This window comes from Capra hircus, chromosome 1, assembly GCF_001704415.2.
Source record: "Capra hircus breed San Clemente chromosome 1, ASM170441v1, whole genome shotgun sequence".
NCBI classification, from domain to species: domain Eukaryota; kingdom Metazoa; phylum Chordata; class Mammalia; order Artiodactyla; family Bovidae; genus Capra; species Capra hircus.
Genome location: NC_030808.1, coordinates 110,407,128 through 110,420,323, shown reverse-complemented (window position 1 = coordinate 110,420,323; position 13,196 = coordinate 110,407,128).

Sequence of the window (13,196 nt, the reverse complement as noted above, 5' to 3'; positions counted from 1 at the left end):
CAGGCAATATCCACCAAAGTATGATAAAAAGAGTGGGTAATTATTTAAGTAGAAACAGGATATTTGCATAGTCTTCAAGTAGCTCTATATGATTTTTACCATTCTTCTTTAAGTCCAAAACTATTTTGAAATTTCTCAAAAATTTCATAATAACAAAAAGAGAAGAATATTTAGTAACACAGAAAGAAGTTTATGATGTTTTAAGTTTTTAAAAGCAGTATGATTCTAATTTTGCATACACCTATATACACACATACACCACACACACAAAGACCAAAATAATTTAAACCTAAGTGTGAGACATAGCTGTCTCTTGGTGGTGACAATGTAGGTGATTTCAATTATATTTTATTATTATAATTATAAAACACATGATGTGTGTTTTTATTACACAGATATATATATATAGTTATAATAATTATCATTGCTTATCAGTGTTTTCTAAAATTTTCTGCAATGACCATGCATGAATATTAGAATTATAAAAATATATTTAAAATACTCCTTGAAGGATGCATTACATGTCTTCTGTACTTCAAGCTGTGTTGAAAACAATAGTGGGTACTGTCAAAGTGAATTCTTAAATTGAAGCACTGCGTTGTTACTTCCTTTTGCAATATAGATAACTATCCCCCTAATTTATACTTGTATACAGCACTTGGGGCTTCCCTGGTGGCTCAGTGGTAAATAACCCACCTGTCAATGCAGGAGACGTGGGTTTGATCTCTGGGCTGGGAAGATTCTCTGGAGAAGGAAATGGCAAACCATTCCATTTTTCTTGCCTGGGAAATCCCATAGACAGAGGAGCCTGGCGTGCTACATACAGCCCACGGGGTCGCCAAAGAGTCAGACACAACTTAGCAACTAAACAATACCAACAGCACTTATCTTAGTGTTTTGAACAAAATACTCAGTAATAGTTGAAGCATAAATGTAAATTCTGCTGTATTTAAATTATAAAGTGAAATACCCCTGAAAAAATAAATAACCTATGTATATCATCCAATAAACAGAAATAACAGAAAACATTTAGAGTTAAGTATGCAGTAGCATACTGTATGTTAGGCACTATTCTGAGCACTTTACATGTATTGCTAAGTCGCTTCAGTCGTGTCCGACTCTATGTGACCCCATAGATGGCAGCCCATCAGGCTCCGCTGTCCCTGGGATTCTCCAGGCAAGATAACTGGAGCGGGCTGCCATTTCCTTCTCCAGTGCATGAAAGTGAAAAGTGAAAGTGAAGTTGCTCAGTCGTGTCCAACTCTTAGTGACCCCATGGACTGCAGCGCACCAGGCTCCTCTGTCCATGGGATTTTTCAGGCAAGAGCACTGGAGTGGGGTGCCATTGCCTTCTCCGTTACATGTATTAACTTACGCAATTCTCACCACAACTCAAGCAAGGGTAGTACCACTAACCCCATTTTACAAATGAAGAAACCTAGGCATAGAGATTTAAGTAATTTGCACAAAGTCACACAGCTAGCACGTAGGAGGCAGCAATATAAAGTACTTCTACATTCATTATTGTTTTACTTCTCACAGCCACTCATTAAGTGTCATTACCTCAATTATCAGATTTATAACCTGAAGCTCAGAGAAACAGGTGGCTAGCTAGCTGAAAATGACAGGACTGGGACACTTGTCCTCAAAACACATGATTTTTCAGCTATATCATGCTGCCTCATGCATTAACATGAAGTAGGCAAACCGAAACAGGAAACTATCAGAAAACTGTCAAAACACATCTCCAGTGGAGAATTCCAAACATGGATTAGTTCTTTCCCAAGTCTGCTTAAATTTCACACCATCCACCTGCATGTTTTTTTTTTCTTCTCTACCAGCTAAATAGGGTGACATTTCCTGTTTTCTGGTTTAAATCAGAGAAGTTTGCAATACTATAATCACCAATGAAGCTACATATTAGCTTACAGAGATTTTTTTTCTCCTTTAAATTAAAGGGGCAGTGAAAGGTACAGTCTTGCTTCTGTTCCCAGATCTCTGAGAAAGTCATTCTCAGGCAAAAAGAAAACAACTTCATTTTAAGAGAATAACGCCCCGTTGACAAGTTGTCAAGGCTGCCTTGCTTGGGAAAGACAGTGCAGAAAAGCTGAAAGATACTGTGTGGTGATCTAACAGTATGTATCAGGACCATAGTACGCCTGGCAGAGGCAGGTACAACCACACAGCTCATTAGCACTGTATAATTTGTTTGATTTCCGTTGGGGCAACTAGAGAAGGGTCTAGAACTTGGATAGAATCCCCAAGTAGACTCTCTGATCTCAGTTGCAGTGATTCTAAGCCACAACCTTGAGCCCTGGGAGATTAGACCAGAATTCCTTATAAACCTATTTATTTTGCGTTGACAATCATCTTTACATTGCCCATTCTGATAGAGGAAAGCCATGGCATAGATGGTCAAAGTAAAGGAGAATTTTACAACTGACCTTACAATGTACTATACAATGATTCTGATATTGCTGCTGCTGCTGCTGCTAAGTCACTTCAGTCGTGTCTGACTCTGTGTGACCCCATAGATGGCAGCCCACCAGGCTCCTCTGTCCATGGGATTTTCCAGGCAAGAGTACTGGAGTGGGGTGCCATTGCCTTCTCCGGATTCTGGTATTATGCCCACCTTCTATCTTACAGTTCTTACTGAACTGAACTTTATCTTACATTTTGTGTCAAAGTCACAGGTGCTTCCAATTTTACAGGAGTGAATAAATTTTAGTAAAATTGTCTATGAAGTGATTTTCTATTAATATAATTCTGTTCTGCTAATAATTTAAGATGACTAAAGATATCTTTCACTGGAGGAAAAAAATTTGCTAGGAAGTGTTGATTTTTATGTATTTTGAAATGCTTTATAACATTCTGAGAATGTTCATTACTCTCCTGATCTGAGATTTCTCCTATTTAAAGGAAAAATTATTATCCTATTTAAACTCTCCTATTTAAACACCTTTTATTTTTCCCTTTCCTTTCCTCAGACCATGAAAATCCTCACTTGGGTTCAAAGATTCTCAGTCTCTACACTTGAAACTCTTGAAATCCAGTCTGGGAGATCTCTCTCTGCCTCTGTGTATTTAGTGTCCAGCAGAGCTAGAATGCACTGTCACATACAGCCAATAGATGCTGCCCTAAAATATGACGGACCCCAACCTGATATATTCACTTATGAATTCTCTCATGCAAATAGGTGCTGCATTCAATAAGTTCACTGACCTTGAAAGTCTATCAGAGAAATCTGTTTACAATGCTGCACTTGCAGTGTGGATTTTCTGAGCCTGGAAACTGATGGTAAGGGAAGCAATCCAGCATTATGCTGAGTGAAGAGGGAAAGCCATGCTGCCACTAAATATTTTCTGTAAGTCATCCTCTGTCAGGTTAATTAGCCAGCAGATAAACAAGTGTCTTTGGGTCATTTTTAAAAATTAAATAAGAACAGAATTTTTTCTAGGCCACATGTATAGCCTGTCAGAGGAACATGAGCTACTAGGCAAATGCCTGTACTCTCCTACTCCTACCCCACCCACCTTGAGCAGAAGAAAGGGAACACGTGCAGCTTTTGTTTATAGCTGTGGGTCAGTGTGGGGTGTCACTGATCTGATCAATGCCACTGTGTGCCCTGGGCAGGACTCTAGCCTTTCAGCAAAGGATTGCTGCATCTTGCCAAGACTTCTGTTGAGCTGTTGTTAATATGTTCTCTTTCTCTCTTTCTACCTGCCTTTTCCTGACTGTCAGGAAGAAGTAGGCTGTCTTTGGCAATTCCTTTACACTCCTACATCTATTTTCCTATGGAGTAAGGCAAAAAGCATTGTGAGACTTCTCTCCTACTCCTTCTGAGGAGAGGGAACTAGAGTCACCAGCATAAAACTTGCTGCTGGTACGGTGTCCAATGTGGCTTCTTGCTCCTAGTGACCCTGAGTGGTTCAGTGAGTCTGAGACACTACCCAGCACCAGCTCCATTCAGCAAATGGTGTGGGCTTCCTGGCTTTATTTCCTCAGCTCTGGAGCTCGTCATGCCATAAACCACAGGGACTTTGTAGGCATGTTATTGTATTAGCACCATATGGAGAATACTCATGGAACTCACATGCAGAATGTGTGATGTCAGACCAGTTTACATGACTCCAAATTTTGTGCAGCTGTTACACTCAGATGTTTCATTTCATTTTTTATGTCAGCACTAGCCCAATAAACCCACTGATTCTGAGACTGAACAGGAAAGAGAGTTCTGTGTGCTCACACGTGTTTCAGTGCTGGGAAACTCTGCATCACATCTGTGCGGACCTGCTCTCACGATCAGAGGTCACATCAGAGCCTTGACTCCTGTACTCCTCACAGAAGGGCAAGCGTGATTTCTATGGAAATCAACAGACAAGCAAATACAAAAAGACAGTGACTCCTACACAAATGAGAAACAATTACCTAGGACTGCATGTGCTCTTAGAAAGAGACTCTTGCAAAGAAAAAAAGTCAGGAAAGACATTGCAGTTTCTTTGGAAGGTATTTGATAAAATCCACACATAAAAAATAATTGGCCTCTGACAAGGAAAAGTGTTTGCTAACAAGTTCCCCTGTCTCTACCTCTTAAAGAATCAGCAAGCTTGTCTTGGGTTTGCCTTAGTGAGGGCAAGATGAATCACTGTCTTTCACCAGTAAAGGAAAACCCTCAAAGGTTGTCACCAAAATAATGCTGATCTTCAAAAATAAATAGCTTTTAACATTTCCTTGGAATTAAGGCTAGAAGGCTACACATTTTTTAATACCTGAATTTTTAGATTCATATAAGCTATTTATGACTCCATAATATGACTACATGTGTTATTTAAAAATAAATGCTGAGAACTGTGGATTTTCTGTGATTCATTTGGGAAAGGTTGTGGTTCTTTGCGGTTTGGTTAAAAAGAAAAAGGAACAGAAATTTAAAGATTAAAATAAAAAAAGATGGTATTCTCTGCTGTTCTGGACTGGTGCAGGCACAGTTTCTGGGCCCAAGTTAAGATTTGATATAAGCTTATTTCCTCTTTGTCCCATCCCCATCACTCCACCTCAGAGATTTTCACAGACTCATCTCCATGCCTTGTGATACAGCAGAGTAAAGCTTTGCAAACACAACAGACTGTTAGTAAGTGGATCCCATATAAGAGACATTATGGAATTGCTTGCTTGTCTCTCCTCCCTGTATAATTTTTTGAAATTCAGAGAAAACAAATCAAAACTTCTGAGGAAGAGAGTTTATCTTTTGAAGAAGAGAGAAAACATTCAGTTGCAACACGCTGTGAACATTTCAGGGCCTGCTTCTGATTCCAGCTGCATGGTGTGCCTTGCTACTTAAGACAGAAAATCCCCTGCCGTGTTCCCTAAGCAGGCACATTCAGCAGCTTTCATGAACTCCTGGGCACAGTTTAGACTTTGGCTCTTAATGCTCAGTCATTAAAATTGCTATAGGAGATGGAACTCTGTGGGGAGTTATTTGGGAAAATTCCCCCCACTCCCCAAATGGCATCTTCCCAAATACGGTGGGGAGAAGGAATGGAGCTCAGTTCAGCAACAAGGAAAGGGTGTGCTTGGTATAAGGCTTAATCAGCTTGCTCTGGAAGATGCTGCCCTTTGAACAGAAAGCTTTGCTCCATTGCACCATCAACGTCAAAGATTCCTGAAACTCTCTGAACCTGGGGAAAGATGCTAACAGGCTTATGGTCCTTTCTGAGTATGGGGCTGAGACTGGGTAAGTCATGCAGCAGCACATGACTACAAGCAACTGCTAGCAATTCTCATTTAGGAAAATCAGAAGATTTGCATGAGGACTTGGTGGCAATTGTAGCAATTATACAAATTGCTCAAGTGTGAAAGTTAAATCTTATGAAAGATTCAGTTCTTGGTGAATGAAACCCTTCTGGATGCTTTTTAAATCATTTTTGTTTTTCATGACTCATCCTTCTCAAGACTAAGGTTTCATCATTCTTTCTAAAGTCATATTGTTTTCCCAGTGACAAACATATATCCATTTAATGAGGACACGTAGGAATTTGCAACATAAAATAAGTCTTATAGTAAAAAAAAAAAAAATTTGTACCGTAAGCCTGATTTCTGGAGGTGGTTTTCTTCTTATATTATTGCTGATTTTTGGATGTCTTACTCTCAACCCCTCATGTGCTTAACAGATTACTCATCTTTGAGTTGGTGCTGTGATTCATGGGGTCGCAAAGAGTCGGACAAGACTGAGTGACTGAACTGAACTGAACTGACTGAATCCATTAACTCTTTCACTGCAGAAAATCTTCCAGGTTGTTCCTTCCAAAGGAATGCGAGACTTAATGGTCAGATATTCAAACACACGTGATGAGGATGCATCAAACTTATGGATGGACTTATCAACCTCCTTTCAAGAGATGTCCGACTCTATGTGACCCCATAGATGGCGGCCCACCAGGCTCCCCCGGCCCTGGGATTCTCCTGGCAAGAATACTGGAGTGGGTTGCCATTTCCTTCTCCAGTGCATGAAAGTGAAAGGTGAAAGTGAAGTCGCTCAGTCGTGTCCGACTCTTAGCGACCCCATGGACTGCAGCCTTCCAGGCTCCTCCGTCCAAGGGATTTTCCAGGCAAGAGTACTGGAGTGGGGTGCCATTGCCTTCTCCGCTTTCAAGATCTACCAGTGACTAACTGTGCAGCTTGTATATCTGGTAATCTAACTTATCAGGACAATACTCACTTCAAATATTTGATATATTTAAAAAAATTACACTCCATATTTTGTTTATATTTGTTAAAAATGCAGTGTGGAACCAAGAGGGAACACTTAAGATAGAAAAATAGCTGACTGATTTTGCCATTCTAGATACATAAGAAGCTATGGCTGGGTTTGCTGTAATGGGAACAAAACAAAACTTTTTCCCAAGGGTAGAATATATGAGACCAGTGGGTCCTCCTGAATGACAATGTCCAAAGGTGAATCCCAAGTCCTGCAGACAGACTGACTTTTGTGAGTTCTGGAAGAAGTACACTGGAATAAATCATAGATGAAGAGGTGGCCCAGGTTCAGGTGGTTCACTGGCAAGTTCTAGCAAGCCTTCAGGATATGGTAATTTCCATATTATTTGCTCTATTTGAGAGTATACAAAAAGACTTAAAGTCTTTCAAGACATTTGACTAAATACCCTACCCAAAATCTCATTGAAATGACACAAGAAATATGAAAAGTCAGAATAATCAATAGCAGAACTAAGAAACTGGAAAGGGTACCATTAGCAGACTCAGAACAGGGAGAACAGTGAGAAAGTCTTGACAGTTATACAAGATAAAACTGGTGTGCTGCTGCTGCTGCTGCTAAGTTGCTTCAGTCGTGTCCGACTCTGTGCGACCCCATAGATGGCAGCCCACCAGGCTCCCCCGGCCCTGGGATTCTCCAGGCAAGAACACTGGAGTGGGTTGCCATTTCCTTCTCTAGTGCATGAAAGTGAAAGGTGAAAGTGAAGTTGCTCAGCCGTGTCCGACTCTTGGCGACCCCATGGACGGCAGCCTACCAGGCTCCTCCATCCATGGGATTTTCCAACCAGAGTACTGGAGTGGGGTGCCATTGCCTTCTCCTAAAGCTGGTGTAAGTATATACTGGTATAAGTATATATAATAAGTATACCAGTTTCCGAGAGTCTATTTACTCAAGGAACAGATAATTCCTTAGCTATTTAAATTGTTATAGAGCAAAGACAAAGCAAGAAAACATCCCATCTAATGAATAAGGACAATATAACGCTGATATTTAAGCTTAGCACAAAACACATACCAGTAAAAAAAAAAAAAAGAAGGATAGAGTGAGGTATCACCTCACACCAGCCAGAGTTCCAGTCATCAAAAAGTCTACAAATAACAAATGAAGAGGGTGTGGAGAAAAAGGAACCCTCCTGAACTCTTGGTGGGACTGTAAATTGGCACAGTCACTATGCAGAACAGTATTGCAGTTCCTTAAAAAGCTAAAAGTAGACCTACAAGTAAAACTCAAAGTATGATCCTACAATCCCACTACTAGGCACTTATCTGGGGAAAACCATAATTCAAAAACATACATGCACCCCAATATTCACTGCAGCACTATTTACAATAGCCAAGACATGCAAGCTATTGTAAACAGCCAAATGTACATTGACAGAGGAATAGATAAAGAAGATGTGGTAATATATACAAAGGAATATTATTCTCGTGATCATAATGAAAGAATGAAATAGGAAAAAAAGACTGAAATAATGTCATTTGCAGAAACTAAATGGACCTAGAAATTATACGAAGTGAAGCAAGCCAGACAAAGATAAATATCACAATATTGCTTATATGTGGAATCTAAAAAAAATTATACATATGAACTTATATATGAAACAGAAATAGATCCACAGACATAGAAAACAGATTTATGATTACCAAAGAAGATGGAGGAGGGATAAATTAGGAATTTGGGATTAATGTAAACTCACTACTATAATATAAAATAGATAACCAACAAAGACCTACTGTATAGCACAGAGAACTATACTCAGTATTCTGTAATAACCTATAAGAGAAATGAATCTGAAATGGAATATATTAAATATATAGAATATATAATATATAGGGAATATATATATATATAACTGAATCACTTTGCTGTACACTTGAAACTAACACAATATTGTAAGTCAACTACACTTCAATTTAAAAAAATAAAGAAGAAAAAGAAATGACTACATCAATACAACTCAAGTATCAAATATAAAAAAATCTTAAAATAATAGCAAATCAAAATGCATTGCAGAAATAAAATACTGTAACCAGCTAGTGTTAACATAAGAATGCAAAAATAAATTTAATAAATGTTAGGAAATCTGTTAAAGTAACCCATTACATATATAGGTTAAAAGAAAAAATCCACATGATCATCTTAATAGATGCTTCAACATATATCAAAAATGAATGTCTATACCTTTTGAAAATTATTAGCAAGACAAAACTAGAAGGAAAACTTTTTATTTGATATCAGAAATAATAAATATTATCCATAACAGTGAAACATTAGAAGCAACCCCATTAATTTTTGAAAGGGTACATATAATTATTACTAGTTAATAATGTGTTGGGTAATGTAATAAGGTAAGAAAAAAGATATTATTAATAGAAGTAAGTGGTAGAAATAAAAAGAAAAGTTGTCATTTATAATTATAAAAAGCTACTTAGGAAATCCAAGATAATTAATTGGAAAAAAATCAGAACTAACAAGAGTTAAAATTTACTACTGTGACCAGATATTATATTGATATACAAAAAACAAAAAGCTTTACTATAATTAAAAGAATTGCAATTACAATAGCAGTACAAGAAGTATACAAGACCCATATGAAGAAAACTATAAAACTTTACCCAAGAGGATATAAAGAAAGAGCTGAATAATGGCAGAAATGCCCATGTTATTGGATGGAGAGACTCCAGATTATAAAGCTGTTGATTTTTTCCTAAATTAACATCTAAATTTAATCAACTCCAATCAAAATTCCACTAGCATTATTTAAAATGAAATGGAGCTTCCCTGATGGTCCAGTGGCTAAGACTCTATGCTCTGAATGCAGGGATTCCTTGATTTGATTCCTGGCCAAGGAACTAGGTCTCACATGCTGCAACTAAGAGTTCACATGCCACAACTAAAGATCCTGCATGCCCCAACAAAGACTGAAGATCTCACGTGCTGCAACTGAGACCCAGCACAGCCAAATAAATAATTTTTTTATTAAAAAAAATTAAATGACATGCTCATTCTAAATGGCAAATGGGTAAAAATAGCAAAGAGAGCTGAAAAAGTAGAACAAGGAAAAATGACTGACATGCTTCAACCAAATACAGCATTTAAGTATAATATAAAGCTATAGTAATTATAAAAAGTGATTTTTAGCATGGAAATAAATCAGTAGTTCCCTAAAATGGAATTGAAGGTCCAAATAGTTTGTCATAAATAGGTAGATGAAGGATAGAACTTTCAATATTTATCTTTAAAGGTGGAATAATAAAGGTGGAATTTTAATGGAGGGAAAAATAGACTATTTGGTAATTGATATTAGAAAATTGCTATTCAATTAGAAAATAGTAAAGTATATCTTTACCTCATAACATATGCAATAATGAATTCCATATACATTAGAGAGCTATGCACTGAATATAAAAAAGTATTCAAAGAAAAAAAGAAGTGTTTTTTTTCTTATAATTTGGGGATGTTAAAGGACATCTCTAAGCATATAAAAACTAGAAATTAAGGTAAAAAGGTTGACAAAATTGATCAAACATATTTTCAATATTAGAGCATGGTTAAAGACTTCATAGACAAAGTTGTGGGAGAAATATCTGCCATGTACATAACAAAGGATTACTACACATAATATATAAAATATTCCTGTAAATCTATAATAGTCAAACAATATGAGCAGTTAAGTAACAGAAAAAAGACAAATTGTCAGGATTCCAAACTTCACTTGTAATAAAAGAGATGGGAAACAAAATGCCTAGGTTTTGAATTTTTCTTTTATCTTGTTTGGTATCTGTGGAGGGTTGCTATCTATAACTGATTTTGGAAAATTCTCAGAGATTATTATTTCAAATCTTTTTTATGCTCTGTTCCCTTCTCCTTCCAGCATTCCAATCACACACATGTTGGCCCTTTTGATATTGTCTCACCATTTTTTTTCTTTCTTTTTTTATTGGGGGATAATTGCTTTACAATATTTTGTTGGCCTCTGCCATGTATCAACATGAATGAGCCACAGTTATACATATATCCCCTCCTTCCTTCTCCCATCTCCCCCTCATCCCACCCCTCTAGGTTGTCACAGAGCACTGGTTTGAGGCCCCTGTGTGTGTGGGTCTGTGTGTGTAAGTCACTTCAGTCATGTCCAACTCTTTGCAACTCCATGACTGTAGCCCACCAGGTTCCTCTGTCCATGGGATTCCCTAGGCAAGAATACTGGAATCAGTTACCATGCCCTCCTCTAGGGGAACTTCCTGACCCAGGGATCAAACCCACATTTCTTATGTTTCCTGCACTGACAGGGGGGTTCTTTACCACTAGCACCACCTGGAAAGCCCATGTCACACAACAAATTCCCACTTGCCATGTATTTTACACATTGTAATGTATATGTAGTTGTGTATGGATGTGAGAGTTGGACTATAAAGAAAGCTCAGTGCAGAAGAACTGATGCTTTTGAACTGTGGTGTTGGAGAAGGCTCATGAGTGTCCCTTGGACTGCATGGAGAACCAACCAGTCCATCCTAAAGGAAATCAGTCCTGAATGTTCATTGGAAGGACTGATGCTGAAGCTGAAACTCCAATACTTTGGCCACCTGATGCGAAGAACTGACTCACTGGAAAAGACCCTGATGCTGGGAAAGACTGAAGGCAGAAGGAGAAGGGGACAGCAGAGGATGAGATGGTTGGATGGCATCACTGACTCAATGGACATGAGTTTGAGTCAGCTCTGGGAATTGGTGATGGTCAGGGAGGCCTGGCATGCTGCAGTCCATGGGATCACAAAGAGTCGGACACGACTGAGCGACTGAACTGACTGAATGTATGTTTCTATGCTATTCTTTCAATTTGTCCCACCTTCTTCCCCTAGTGTCCACAAGTCTGTTCTCTACATCTGAGTCTCAAATGAAAGTGGAAGTTGCTCAGTCATGTCCAACTCTTTGTGACCCCATGGACTGTATAGTTCTTGGAATTCTCCAGGCCAGAATACTGGAGTGGGTAGCCTTTCCCTTCTCCAGGGGAATCTTCCCAACCCAGGGATTGAATCCAGATCTCCCGCATTGCAGGTGGATTCTTTACCAGCTGAGCCACAAGGGAAGCTCGAGAATACTGGAGTGGGTAGCTTATCCCCTCTCCAGTGGATCTTCTTGACCCAGGAATTGAACTGGGGTCTCCTGCATTGCAGACGGATTCTTTACCAACTGAGCTATGAGGGAAGCCCATTGCTACCCTGCAAATAGGTTTATCAGTACCATCTTTCTAGATTCCATATGCATGCATTAATATACAACATCTGTCTTTCTCTTTCTAACTTACTTTACTCTGTATTTTTGAACTTTTTTTTTTTTTAATTCTTTTTTCTCTCTGAGTTTCAATTTTTGAAGTTTCTATTGGGCTACTTCAAATTCATTCTTTTTCCTCACTGTGTCCAGCAGATGAGCCTACTGAAGAAAGTCTTCATTTCCATTACAGTTTTTCATTTCTAGTACTTCCTTCTGATTCTTACAGTTTCCATCTTTCTGCTGATGTTACTGATTTTCTATTTCATTTTATTAGTGCTTTTAACATATTAATCATAGTTATTTTAATTCCTTGTCTGATAATTCCAACATCTGTATTATATCTGAATCTGGTTCTGAGGCTTGCTTTGTGTCTTCAGAATGTTTTTTTCTTGTGTTTTAGTATGCCTTGTAATTTTTTTTTGGTTGAAAATCTGATATGTTGTAGTAGGTAGTGAGGTAATTAGGCTTTTAGAGTAAGGATTTATGTTAATCTGGCTTGGAGCTGGACTATGTTTCATGTTTGTTGTAAAAGTTCCACAGGATTCAAATTCCTCTGGTGTTCTTATTTTTCTATGCTCTCTTGGCTTCAGTCTTCCCTTTGTACTTCCACTCAGAAAGCCACGGGACTTTGCAGATCTTTCAGCTGTAATCCATTGAAGGCTTATTGGAATGGCAGTAAGGTATAGGGGAAGGGAAGTTTTTATAAACTGATTAAGTTCATCTTGGGCAGGCCTGTGTCTTAGAAGTGTTTCTCTCCCTCTTCACTAAGTATAGGACTTTCTCCCATACTCCATTCCCAGTATCCTATTAACTATATTTTGGGAGGTTGTTTTAGTTGAGACAGGAAGGCTAGGGCCTGGCTATGGTGGAAGTGCCCACCTCCAAGTGGGATACAGTTTCAGTATTGTCCCTGGAGAGTGAGACTTTACTATGGAGAAGGATCCAGAAGGGTTATATCTTTGCTATTCTTCCCATCTCCTCCCTCTGCCTTCCTATCCCAGGAGGAAGGAGAAGGTTTTCCTCAGATCCTCACCATAAGAATGTGGTGGGGTTCCTAGAGGAAGAAACACTTCAAAACTGGGGGGCCCTCTGATGATTGGGGCCCCAGGTGTTTCTCAGTCACACTAGTCCATACTCTGCCTCCAGCAATTCGT